We start from the raw sequence: 9,328 nt of genomic DNA, 5'->3' as shown, positions 1-9,328 counted from the left end.
TTGAAAGAAATTAAAAGTTCTAAGCAGACACACTAGCATCTTTACAGACATTATCCCATTCAACCTTGAAGGTTCTGAGCTCTTCATAGCAATTTTGTTGTGGGTAGTATAGTTAAAATTGTAAAGGTAATTTTAAAATTTAGCCATAATCATGTCATTTATCTAAGGTCACAAGAATTGATCAGGGGTCAATTCACCAAGAGAAAAAAAAATATAGGCATATATATACCGAATAAAAGACCTTCCAAGTATATAAAACAAAGTGGGGAGAAACGAAGACAAAGACAGATCTGTAGCGAGAGCAGGAGAATCCCATTATTCATCTCCATGACCAAAGAAATAAACAGAAACCCACTCGGGTCAAAGGTTTTCGCGGAGTGAGAGTAAATCCTCACTTTTCTTTATTCTACTTTGATGGACTCTACTCCATTTGCCACTCATGGCTTTTCCCAATGCAGCCAACACCCTTTACACTGCAGCCAGAGTCAACTCTGCTCTACAGATTCAGCGGAGAAGCCCCAAGCATGAGTGAGACCACAAGAGTGCGGAGTGACTGTGAAGGGGCCCCTTTCTGCTCACTAAAGAAGGAAGCATTGTCCACACGGTGGCCTCAATCCTTCACATAAACAGAGACCTGCTGATGGTGCCCTGTCATCATGGTCAAAGTCCAAACCAACTTTGATAGGATGAGCCATTTCGAAGCAAAGTGCATCCGCCAAATGTCGGCACACAGCTCTTCCCACTGGCTCAAAAAGTCACAGCTCTAGGCAGCTTTCTTTACAGTCAGGACCTATGAGAAAGCTCCGACGTTCCAGAACACAAACGTTAATTAGGAAAGCAGACAAGCGGCAGAATTTAGCTACTCAGTCCTTCAGAGAGAGGCGTGCTCCCTATGCCACCATCTATGCTAGCAACCAGAACCTTAATCCTACCCAGCAGCCCTGCTGCTTTGATGGCTTTGTGAACCACGCCTCTATTCATCGCTCAGTCACGAAGCCATGGAGATAACAGACTAGCCCAGGTGCAAGAGCCGAACTTGTCTTGAGTTCATTTTTCCCATGACACTGATCCGGCCCTCAGAAGGGATGAGAGTTCTGGATTGCACTGTGTGGAGGGGACAAGACAAATTTTAACATCTTTTAATTATGCCGACTGGCATTCATGATTAGTCTAGAACCAGAGCCTATAACTATGGAAATGACAGCCTTTCGGGCAAGCTACAGCATGGATTTATTTTCAGATTGCACCGAAAGCCTTTTGCTCTTGGAATCATATGGGAGACATCGACTTTGGTCAAGTGCGGATTTGATTTATCCCAGCCAGTGAAATGAAGTTATTTTGGTATGCCAGAGGTAGTGAAAACTGGTGTGTATGGACGTGTGGGCCCCGCATCCAGCTCGCTGTGACCCTGTTCTGTCACTGTGGAATCTGGGGGAACGCATTGAGGGACGCAGACCTCTAGGGTTTGAAGGACTCGAAGCTCTGGACCACCTGCTATGTGGCCTCCAGCAGGCTTGGTAGAATTTGTTATTTCAGCAAAATAATTTGAGAGTGTTGATCAAAGGCATCCTGCCTCATCGGGAAGGCAGGCTTTCCTATTTCAACCTCGGTAGCTATGAGTACGAAAGAGGGGGTTTGGGGAGGATTACTAATTGTTTCAGGGTTGTAATTTCAAGAAGTAGGGAGCCCCCACTAGGGGTAGGCAGAATATGAAGTGTATAGTTTTAAGTTCAGGGGGCTGGACAGCTGGCTTAGTAAGAGTTCTTACTGTACTTCCAGGGGACCTGAGTTTGATTCCTAGACATCTGTAGCTCCAGCTCCAAGGAACCAGACATCTCTAACCTGCACACATTTCATGAACACACACACACACACACACACACACACACACACACACACACAATTAAGATAATAATACATCTTAAATATAGGTAAGTTCAATTTTTGCCATACTGGGTGTGAGAACTTAAACAGTAAACTATACTCTCCAACCTGAGGTCACTTGCTATAAACTAAGACAATGAGGTTGATGGAGGAATACAGGCAAGGCTCTTGGTGTCTAAGAAATATGAGTGACAAATAGAAGCTATGGACTCTCACACCAAACATACTGGGGTACTGAGCAGATGGCTCAGTGGATAAATGCTCTTCATGAGTGCAGAGGCCAGAGTTCAGATCCCAGCTCCCACATAAGATGCAGGTGCACAGCTGTAAGCTTGGTCCTGGGGCATAGAGACAGGTGGATCCCAGAAGCTGGCTGGGAAGCAAACAGCAAGGCCAGGTTCAGTGAGGGACTGTCTCAAAAAGGAAGAAGGTGAGCAGAGGGGGGAAAATTGATATCAGTCTTCAGCTTCCTAGTGCACACACATTAGCACATTCACCTGCGCGTGCACACCCACACACCCACACGCACATACACCCACACACCCACACATACACATATGTGTACACTTTAAATGCAGCTTCAGAACCCAGCTCCATTATCACTAGTGTGTGTGTGTGTGTGTGTGTGTGTGTGTGTGTGTGTGTGTGTGTGTGTGTGTTTGTGAACTGCAAAGTCAAACCTAAGGCTGAAATCCAGAGAACCACCAACAATGGTCAGGTCTGACCTGGACCATTAATTTCTTCATGAAGTCTTTGAAGCCACAGAAACTGCATGGTTTATGTGAGGCCACAGGAACCACATGGCCCATGTGAGGCTCCTTCTCTGACCTTCCACCTCCAGAGCAGCTCGGTCACCAAGCTCCACCAGCCTGCAGCCTTTTGGGACACAGACTCCTCAACCAACAGAAGCCGTGAAGTGCCTTACAGGTGCTAAGATGAGCAAATCTTTCCTCCTCACGTCCTTTGTACCACTTCTTTGAACATGGACCACTAGTACATGAAAGCTTGAAATGTAGTCCCCAGGCCAGCTGTACCTGCTCCCTGTCACTGTGTGTGTAAGTAATTGAGAGTGGCTTAGTTAGCCGCCCTGGATTCTGGCAGTTAGGGAAATTATGCATAGATCTGCCATTAACACTAATGGGGGGTTACATGCACAAATCCTCTGCACACCGAGAAGAAAATAGACTTTTCTCATTCATACATAATAGATCTGTAGAAAAATTAGCATGTGCGCTTTTAGCAGCTGAACTTGAAGATGTACCTTTTGTGGGAAATATGTAAGTAAGGAGAGAGGAGACACTGAAGGACAAGAGCTGCAATGCACCCCTTCTCTGAGCCTGAGCACCTTGTCAGTTTTTCTCCCGCATAACACAGAACTGCCTTGCCTCTCTGCACAGATTCCCCCGTGCATTTGTCTTCCTAGTTCATTACCAGATTTCCCTGGACACAGCTTACTTTGCCAAATTTGCCCTGCCCCGCGGGAAAAGCGAAGTGGGGCAGCGTGCTCATCAGGCTACGAGCAAGCACTATCGCCAACATTTCCCTCGGAAGCAATTTGTTTTCTTAGACTATACTGTTAAATTGCTTTATGATTTAAGCTGTTTTAGGAACAAAGAAATAAGGTATTCCTTGTAAGAGCAATCACCTCGTGAGTGTGTGTACTGGAGTCTCCTCTGGAGACCACAGGAGTCCCCAAAATGCCCTTTTCAGATGGACCGAAAGGAAGGGAAAGTCCTGCCTGTATCTTCTAGGTTTCTGTCAGCCAATGAAAACAGACATTGTCTTTCCAGCTTTCCATACTACCAGCCAAGCAATCTGACCTTCGAGGGGTTGAGTTTCACTCATGTCCCGTGTTGTGACGGAAAGGTGACTGACTCCCAGGCTGGGGAGATGGTTTAGTTGGTGATGTGCTTGCCACCCAAGCATCAGGGCCTGAGTTCAGTCTCCATACCTACGTGAAAAGCAGGGGGTGTTGGCAGATGCTTGAACCATCAGGGCTGGAGATGCTGACACAGCAGATCCCTTGGCTTAGCAGCTAGGAGGCATGGCCTCATCAGCAACCTCCAGCGTCCAGGTCAGATCCTGTCTCAATGAGGAGGGTGGGTAGCTCCTCAGGAATAGCATCCAGGGCTGGATTCTGCTCTCACACACGTGGGCATCACACATGCATGTGTTCACATGGGCCCTCACACACACACGAGCATAAGACGTACCAGATAAATATTCTTAGGACCTACTGGACAGTCTAATCTGTCAATCTCCAGGTCCCTGTGAGAGATTATGTGCCCAGAAGAAACAAGGGTGTCCCCAAGGAGAGAGAAGACCTCAGTTTGTCCTCTGACCTTCACACTTTCATGTACATGTAATAAGCATGAATATGCATATGTGCATGTATGTGTGCATGCGCGCGCGCACACACACACACACACACACATACACACAGTTATTTCCAAGCAGAAAGGCAAGCACATCATCTTCTTGAACAGTTTCCAAGCCAAAGCCAAACTCCTTCACTTTTCCACAGACTACCACTCCTGCTGACGGTACCCACTCCCGCTGACGGTACCCACTCCCGCTGACGGTACCCACTCCTGCTGACCGTACCCACTCCCGCTGACGACACCCACTCCCGCTGACGGTACCCACTCCCGCTGACGGTACCCACTCCCGCTGACGGTACCCACTCCTGCTGACGACACCCACTCCCGCTGACGGTACCCACTCCCGCTGACAGTACCCACTCCTGCTGACGGTACCCACTCCCGCTGACGATACCCACTCCCGCTGACCATACCCACTCCCGCTGACGGTACCCACTCCTGCTGACCGTACCCACTCCTGCTGACCGGACCCACTCTTGCTGATTGTACCCACTCCTGCTGACGGTACCCACTCCTGCTGATGATACCCAATGGCCTATCCCTTGCTTCCTGTTCCTGTAGAAGCTGTGCCAGACTGGCCCCATGGGCCTAGGGTTTCCTAGGATACATGGGAACCTTTATTGGAAAGCCTGTCCCCACTTTCCATGGGTGCCTTACATCTGGAAGGTAAGTGTTAGAGCCGCAGCAAGAAGTCTCCCATATTCCCAATAAAACCACCGAATTCCATTTACTTCTTTCTGAGCAACCCCAGAAGGACCAAGCACCGAGGCCCCATACCTCATCTTCACTTATTCAGCCACAGGTTCATCCCTTCATCAGTACCGATATGCCTCCCCAACTGCAGATACTAACAAAGGCCAGAAACACACCCAGGAAAGGCGGCTACGCTTTCACTTCGAGGAGAGCAGGGCTTACCAGAAGAGAAGCAGCCATACAGTGTAAGGAAATGTGGTGGTGTAAACAAACGTGGGCTGTGTGACGGCGCGGAATGGGAAGGGGGCGCTAACCTTGGCTCTGAGGCTGTGGAAGCTGAGCTCTACTGAGTGGGGTTCTTGAATATCCTTAAAGAGAGAACAGAAGCCAAGATCAGCAGAAAATCACTGCAGACATGAGACAAAGAGTGCTTACACCTGGGAGGCAGGGCTTCTGCAGGTCTTCCCAGAATTGAGAAACACTTTTTTCCTGGGGAGAAAGGAAGTTCTACTTTAATATGCTGCACTGCACTCAGGACATCTGTCATGGTCACAGTTCGGCTCCTTTCTTTGTAAACCTCATTAAGATTTTGGCTCCTAATAGTCCTCCAGGAAGCTCAACCAATGGAAAGACAGAGTCGAGCTAACCACATCTACCGAGGTCTCGGAGTGTTCATACCTAGGGTGGAATGCTAGCGGTAATGCTGAGAAAGCGCGGTTAGTGGAGCAAGGAGCGGCTGGTCTGAGGGCTGAGCTCTTTGTTAGCTGAATGCATTGCTGTAGCTCACCTGGTACCCAACAGCAGGCTCTGCCCACCCCCAACACACCATACTGTTCATCGCTCCCCACAGCTGGCTTTGCAACAAGGACAGATGAAGAAGAACACTATCAGGCGTGGGCATCTGTGGGGTGTAGACTTACATCTAGGACACTGCCAAAATCCCCATCCTGACTCCATCCATACCCCTGATCTGCCACGCTCACCATCTGTCTGACAAATGTGATAATAGCCTCCAAATTCCACAGGAATGCTACAGCCTGGATCACACAGCGTCATGTGCAGACATTCCAAGTACCAAAAACTCTTGTGGTCCAGCAATACTGCCCAGGCCCTCATACAGTGGTGTGATTCGAAGAGTGCTCTGAATCACAACCACCAGACAGCTGGGGCCACCGGGCAGCTGAGGCCACTGGACAGCTGGGACTATCAAACAGCTGGGACCACTGGACAGCTGGGACCACCAGACAGCTGGGACCACCGGACAGCTGGGACCACTGGACAGCTGGGACCACCGGACAGCTGGGACCACTGGACACCTGGGACCACTGGACACCTGGGACCACCGGACAGCTGGGACCACCGGACAGCTGGGACCACTGGACACCTGGGACCACCGGACAGCTGGGACCACTGGACAACTGAGGCCACTGAACAGCTGGGACCACTGGACAGCTGGGACCACCAGACAGCTGGGGCACTGGACAACTGAGGCCACTGGATAGCTGGGACCACTGGACAACTGTGGGCACCAGCTGCTGGTTCACTGTACTTTTAAATTCTGAGTGGACACAGTCTTTTTTCCCTACTTGTTTCTGAGAAATAATTCCCAGAACTATTCCCCTAAATGGACAGGAATAAAGAGGACAAGAGGTAAATGTCAAAGTGACCACATCACTAGAACAAAACCGGACATGTAACATGGACAAACCCAGCTGCCCACTAGCTACAGAAAACCTAAAAGGAATCTCAAGCATTCCTGTGATCAGAATGTACAGCTGCCAGTTCCATAATGTAGAAGCCACTGTTTTATAAAGCTACCAAAACACTCTCTCTCTTATGTAGATTAAAAAACCCAGTTAGATTGATTGTAGCCATGTTGGTATTTATCTGGAATGAATTTGGAATGGGTGAGTTAAAGAAGTTTAGAAAAAAACTGAGAAAGGTTGGACTGGTGTTGTACATGCAAATGAGGGCATTACGGTAGCGGGGTTTTTCCACGGAATAAATTTACATTTACATTGGTGAAATCTGATGTAATTCTGCAACCAACACAACTTAAACATATACATATTTTGTCATGAAAGCCCTTGAAGCTATAACTTTTTGATTGAGATCTATTGTAAAACGGAGAATAAATTTCAGTCAGCTCATTTTCCATTTGAGAACTTTTATTACTCATTTTACCCAGAAGAACACTTTAACTGGTGTTTTGCCAATATTCAGTAAAAGAACTCTCCTCTGTTTTTCCTGCTAATTTCCCAGATATTATAACAATTTTCATAAACTGATGAAATTTTACAAACTCCTGTTGGAAATTGGCCTGGTGTATTTTGATGATAATTACTGCTTGCTATCTCTGTGACCTACCTGTACCTTGCCTAAGAGTCTAGCCTTTTTGACCAATAAAAGGTCATCACACCTGGGCAGGGCAAATGGGACAGGCGTGGCTATGGTCCCCAGGCTGGGGGGAGACAGAGGGAATCTTGGGAGGAAGAGAGGAGAAGAAAGAGGCTCACCATCATGGCTTAGGTGGAGGAGAAGCACATGGCCGTCGTGGATGGTACTTGGCCCAGATGGTGATAATTAACAAGTATTTGGGATTATGGATGGGAGGTAGCGTCATAGAAATTATTAGAAGCAGATGGCATGGGATTGGGGCAGGTATCCCATACCTGCTCCACTATGAGAAGTAGTTTAGGGGATTAATATCTGCCCTACCCCAGGTTAACTAAGGCTATTTTAAAATGTAACAGATGTCTGTCTTGATTGATTGTTGGTGGGTTAGAAAATGCTGCCGTAATAATAATTATAGGCCTAGTAAATGAACACTATTAGGCCACACTGGTAAATTAACTACAACAAACTCCCACCATAAAGAATGCAAAATACAAAGTGTCTGTTTTTGGTCACAGGGACATAGTGGGGGAGAGAGGGAAGGAAGGAGAAAGAGAGTGAGGAGGGAAGGGAGGAGAGAAAGAGAAAGACAGCCTACTGTATACAATTCCCTCTGAACCAATAGCCACCTGCAGAATGAAAGAAAACTGCAGCCGCCAGGTAATCACCCTGACTCCCTGCCCATTGCTTATTTGAGCCCCAGGTCCCCGGCATTTGACTTGTCACCTAGGAGGTGTCTCAAATTAGTATGCTAGTAAAACAGCAACAGCACAGCTCTGAGCTTCCGCTGCCATAATTACAATTTGTTTCATCCGCCATTTCATGTGGCAAATTAGTGAGGCTAAGATTAGGGAGCTCCATACAGTGCAGCTGTGACAAGGCTGTGGAAACGTAGTCAGCCACTAAGTGATCACGTTTAAGGCAAACAAATAATTTAGAGAACTGCTAATGATGGCCAGTTGTTGAGTGTGGATGTGCCAGACACTGTTAGCAAAACTATTCTCAGTGGCCTTACTCCATACACATGGGTCCAAGTTCAGCCCTGCAATCCTAGGACAAAACAGCAGACTCTGGACAGCAGCCAGGTTGGCCTGACCCCAGAGTCTGAGCTCTTCTTACAGAGCAGGTACCTGTAAGAAGGCAGAGAAGGAATCCACAGGAGTGCTTTTACACAGATGGACAGCATTTCATAACTAGTCACTGAGATCAGACTGTGCATGTGTTGTGTGTGTTCATGTGTGTGTGCATGTGTGTGTGTGCACATGAGTGCACTGCAAGTATGTATACCTGTGTGTGTTGTTTGTGTGTGTGTGTGTTCATGTGTGTGTGCATGCACATGAGTACATATGTGTGTATGCATGTGTGTTTGTGGGCGTGTGTGTGCATGCACATGAGTGCACATTCGAATGCGTATGCATGTGTGTGTGTCTGTGTGTGTGCATGTGTGCGTCTGTGTGTGTGCCTATGTGTGCACGTGTGTGTGTTCACACGTGTGTGCATGGGTGGTGAGAGCAGGAGGCCAGAGGTCCATGTCAGGTATTTTCCTCAGTTGCTCTCTGTTTTATTTTTTAGTCAGGATCCCTCACAGAACATGGAACTCATCAATCCAGCCACCTTTGCTGACCTGTGTGCCCTAGAGATCCTTATGTCTCTACCTCCCCAGCCCGGGGGCCTACAAGTCTGAACTGACTGTATCTCCAGAAGCTGAATCATGCTCTGGCATTTATAAAGATCCTTTGCCTTGGACGGCCAGCATGCCATGAAACTGCATCAAGTAGATGATTATATAAGAGATGGTTTCCTCTTCCTTTTATAAATTTATATGAAATAACTAATGGCAGCCATCTGACATTTGTCTTGCATTTCGCATATGAAAATGTTTCTTACATGTTATACCATCTGATGCATAACAAGCAATAGAAGGGCACAAACTGTGCCGAGGAGCCACACAGAACAGCTCAGAAGAAGTTGGCTTC

The sequence above is a fragment of the Acomys russatus genome, chromosome 28 (genome assembly GCF_903995435.1).
Source record: "Acomys russatus chromosome 28, mAcoRus1.1, whole genome shotgun sequence".
Classification (NCBI taxonomy): Eukaryota; Metazoa; Chordata; class Mammalia; order Rodentia; family Muridae; genus Acomys; species Acomys russatus.
The sequence above is the reverse complement of the archived record's forward strand: the minus strand, read 5'-3'. Positions refer to the sequence as shown.